The sequence below is a fragment of the Salvelinus sp. IW2-2015 genome, linkage group LG2, assembly GCF_002910315.2.
Source record: "Salvelinus sp. IW2-2015 linkage group LG2, ASM291031v2, whole genome shotgun sequence".
NCBI lineage: Eukaryota > Metazoa > Chordata > Actinopteri > Salmoniformes > Salmonidae > Salvelinus > Salvelinus sp. IW2-2015.
In genome coordinates, this window is record NC_036839.1 from 34,222,738 (window position 1) to 34,227,657 (window position 4,920).

A 4,920-nucleotide genomic window follows, 5' to 3' on the forward strand; every position below is an offset into this window, starting at 1 on the left:
CATCAGATGACAGTCTTATAACAAGTTATACAATAAATCTATGTTTTCTTCGAAAAATGTGCATATTTGAGGTATAAATCATAGTTTTACATTGCAGCTACAATCGGAAATAGCACCGAAGCAGCTAGAACAATTACAGAGACCAAATTGAAATACCTAAATACTCATCATAAAACATTTATGAAAAATACATGGTGTACAGCAAAATTAAAGAAAACATCTTGTGAATCGAGCCAATATTTCCGATTCTTTAAGTGTTTTACAGCGAAAACACATATAGCATTATATTAGCTTACCACAATAGCCAAAAACACAACAGCATTGATTCAAGCCAACAGTAGCGATAACGAATAAACCAGCAAAAGATATAATTTTTTCACTAACCTTCTCAAAATTCATCAGATGACAGTCCTATAACATCATATTACACAATACATATATTGTTTGTTCGAAAATGTGCATATTTAGCGGCACAAATCGTGGTTATACAATGTGAATACTAGGCAAAATGCAATAACAATGTCCGAGAAATCTTGGAGAGGCACCTAATCTAATCAAATAACTATTCATAAACGTTACTAAAAAATACATGTTGGACAGCAAATTAAAGATAGCTTAGCTCTTAATGCAATCGCCGTGTTAGAATTCTAAAAATAACTTCATTACGACATGCAGCTTACGTTATGGCGAAGGACCGCCCAAAATCTGGGCGCAAACTAATAGTACACATTTCGACAGAAGTTGTTTCTTGGTTAGTTTGGTTGGTTCTTGGTTAGTTAGGTTGGTTTTGTGCAAGCTACCTGTGCTGTGAAAAATGTCTGTGCTTTTTTGTATTTGGTGGTGAGCTAACATAAATATACGTGGTGTTTTCGCTGTAAAACATTTAAAAAATYGGACATGTTGGCTGGATTCACAAGATGTGTATCTTTCATTTGCTGTATTGGACTTGTTAATGTGTGAAAGTTAAATATTTCAAAAAAATATATTTTGAATTTCGCGCCCTGCACTTGGACGGGCTGTTGTCATAAGTGTACCGACACCGGGCTGCAGCCATAACAGGTTTAAAAGGCAAGTGCCAGAGGACCTGAGGGACCTACTGGGTACATGACTCAAAAGCATCTCTGAAAGTATATTGAGGTGCACAATCTTGGATTGATTTAAAAACCTATAGAATAATCTTTAAATTAATTCTAAAATTCACAGGCAGCCAGTGCAGAGACTTTAAAACCAGTGTAATGTGTGCTCTCCGTCTGGTCTTGGTCAGTACCCGTACTGCAGCATTCTGTATGTTTGGCAGTTGACCAATTGCTTTCTTGGGGTAGACCAGACAGTAGGCAAGCCTGCTTGTAATAAAAGCATGGATGAGTCTCACTGTATTAGCCTGAGGTACAAACGTCCACATCTTGGCAATATTCCTTAGGTATAAAAAGCTATTTTGGTCACATTCTTACTAGACCTGTTCACCCTCACTAGAGAGCCTATAGACATTGGGTGAGATTTAAATGTAATATGTAAACACTAATGATTAGGAAGAAGTTTATAATTTAGCAATAGTCCTATGTGTGATTAGGTCCACAAGAAGGACAGAGAGAGAGCGCTGCCCCTAAATGAGGGACACCTGTCTCTAGTCTATTTTACTATTCCTTGAATTACCTTACGGTATGCAATTATGGAGATGGATTTATCAAGGGTTGTAATTCTAATTGTATTTGTTATTTTGATTTAACAGGCAGTGTTGTCGTTGTTTTCTGGACATATGAATCACGATGTGAGTCATGTGTCCAAAGGGCAGTTTCCAATCCCATGGGGCCCTTTGGTAAATGTGCAAATGTATTTTCTTCACATGCCTGTCTGAAAATATATGTTGATACTGATTGACAATTACTCCAAATGGACTGAAGTTTCCACCACCTTGAGTGATATATGTGTATTGCTGTTGTTGCTTTGTTTTGTTTTTCTTTGTTTTTGTATAACAAACAAATCTCATCAGATTGGGTCTGCTGTATGGTTGGGATTTCTCCCTAAGGATTAGCCCTCTAACTCCCTGACCCTGTACCTCTGTGGTGAGGTTGCCAATATGATGAGGGAGTATAAACAAATTTGCAAAAATTGTTTTATTAATTGTGTGTTGTTATTCTCTTTGACATTTGTCTTGAGAAATCTGTATTGGGAATATTGGTAGTAGTAATAATTTGTCATACAGTGAATAATGTGCCATTTGTCATACAGTAAATAAATTGTCTGGATTTATTGAATCAGAAATACCCTAAACTAAACTGTTGTTCTGGTCTGTCCTCTCTCAAGGTTATGGTGAAGGTGACCACAGATTATATCTAGATGCACGGAAGGGATAAATCGTCTGGGAACAGTGTGAAGCTCACCCCCGCTAACAAAAATGGCGTTCACTATGGCCCTGTCCTTCACCACTTCTATCGTGAGACCTGAGTCCGAGCCAGCAACCTGTACACAGCATCCAGTCGACGCTATCAACTGCCTTTTCTCTCAGGAGCGACATGGGTCCATGTGGAGTGAGCATGGAGNAGTGAGCATGGAGGAGATCCCATCCAAACTTCTCTCATGCCTTTTCTCTCAGGAGCGACATGGGTCCATGTGTAGTGAGCATGGAGGAGATCCCATTCAAACTTCTCTCATGCTGCTGGTGTACTAGTAGGAGGATGGACAAGACATAATGGACCGTAAAGGACAGTGGTGGCTCAGGTGAGAGAATCATATGCATGGAAAAACGGAACATTATCAAGGGCCATCCACTTTCAACATGGGTGCCATTGGGAAGACGAACTGTAACAATATCTGAAGAAGAAAATGAAGACACGCCAGAAGAAAAGTGCCGTGAAGGAGAGGGGTGGTCAACCGTGCGCGTACTTGATTTAGACTTGTCCAAAATTGTTTATTTGGGGTATCAGTGATAGAACCAATGCTGGAGATGAGAAGCAGGTACAGGGAGTTGAACATTTAATGTGGAACAGACAGGTAACAAGACAGAAACAGCGTCAGCACACGGGTAACAATGACATACGAACATTAATGCAGCAGCGGGGAACAGAACAGGGGAACAGACAAATATAGGAGAGGTAATAAACAGGTGATTGAGTCCAAGTGAGTCCAATAATTGCCGATGCGCATGATGGGGGGGAAAGCAGGTGTGCGTAATGCTGGGGAGCCTGGCGCCTTCTGGCACCAGGGAGGGGGAGCAGAAGGAGGCGTGACAATCAGGTTGATTGTGGAGGTCTTCACACTGCGAAATGTATAGTAATTTAGACTAAGAATGCATTGAGATATTTTTTTTAATTTTTTTTATTTCACCTTTATTTAACCAGGTAGGCAAATTGAGAACACGTTCTCATTTACAATTGCGACCTGGCCAAGATAAAGCAAAGCAGTTCGACACATACAACAACATATAGTTACACATGGAGTAAAACAAACATACAGTCAATAATACAGTGAAAAATAAGTCTATATACAATGTGAGCAAGTGAGGTGAGATAAGGGAGGTGAAGGCAAACAAAATATATAAAATATATAGAAAATTCAAAAAAATTCTGGACACTGTAAAGTCATGAGAATAGAACACCTCCTCCAGCTTCGAACTGCACTGAAGATAGGAAACACTGTCCCACCACGACAAATCCACTATAATTGAGAATTTCATAAGCATTTTTCTACGGCTGGCCATGCTTTCCACCTGGCTACCCCTACCCCGGTCAACAGCACTGCCTCCCTCTGCTACTCGCCCAAGCCTTCCACATTTCTCTTTCTCCCCAAATACAGTCAGCTGATGTTCTGAAAGAGCTGCAAAATCTGGACCCTTACAAATCAGCGGGCTAGATAATCTGGACCTTTCTTTCTAAAACTATCTGCTGAAATTGTTGCCACCCCTATTACTAGCCTTTTTCAACCATCTTCTTCGTGTCGTCTGAGATTCCCAAAAGATTGGAAAGCAGCTGCGGTTATCCCCTCTTCAAAGGGGGACACACTCTTGACCCTAACAGCTACATACTGTACCTATATCTATCCTACCTTGCCTTTCTAAGGTCTTCGAACAGCCAAGTCAACAAACAGATTACCGACCATTTCGAATCCCACCAATACCTTCTCCGCTATGCAATCTGGGTTTCAGAGCTGGTCATGGGTGCACCTCAGCCAGCGCTCAAGGTCATAAACGATATCTTAACTGCCATCGATAGGAAACAGTACTGTGCAGCCGCGTATTCATGTGACCTGGCCAAGGCTTTTGACTCTGTCAATGCACCACATCCTCATCCGGCAGACTCGACAGCCTTGGTTTCTCTAATGATTGCCCTCGCCTGGTTCACCAACTACTTCTCTGATCGAGTTCAGTGTGTCAAATCGGGGGTCTGTTGTCCGGCCTCTGGCAGTCTCTATGGGGGTGCCACAGGGTTCAATTCTTGGACCGACTCTCTTCTCTGTATACATCAATGATGTCGCTCTTGCTGCTGGTGATTCTCTGATCCACCTCTACGCAGACGACACTATTTTGTATACTTCTGGCCCTTCTTTGACACTTGTGTTAACAACCCTCCAGGCGAGCTTCAATGCCGTAGCAGCTCTCCTTCCGTGGCCTCCATATTGCTCTTAAATACAAGTAAAACTACAAATGCATGTGTCACGCCCTGGCCTTAGTATTCTTGTTTTCTTAATTATTTTGGTTAGGTCAGGGTGTGACATGGGGAATGTATGTGGTTTTGTTTAGTGTCCTAGGGTGGTTGTAAGTTTAGGGGGTTTATTAGAGTATTTTGGGTTTATGTTTAGTATAGTAGTCTAGCTGTGTCTATGTTGAGTGTAGGTATCTAGAAAGTCTATGGTTGCCTGAAATATGGGTCTACAATTAGAGACAGCTCGGTTATGTATGTCTCTGATTGGGACCATATTTAATCG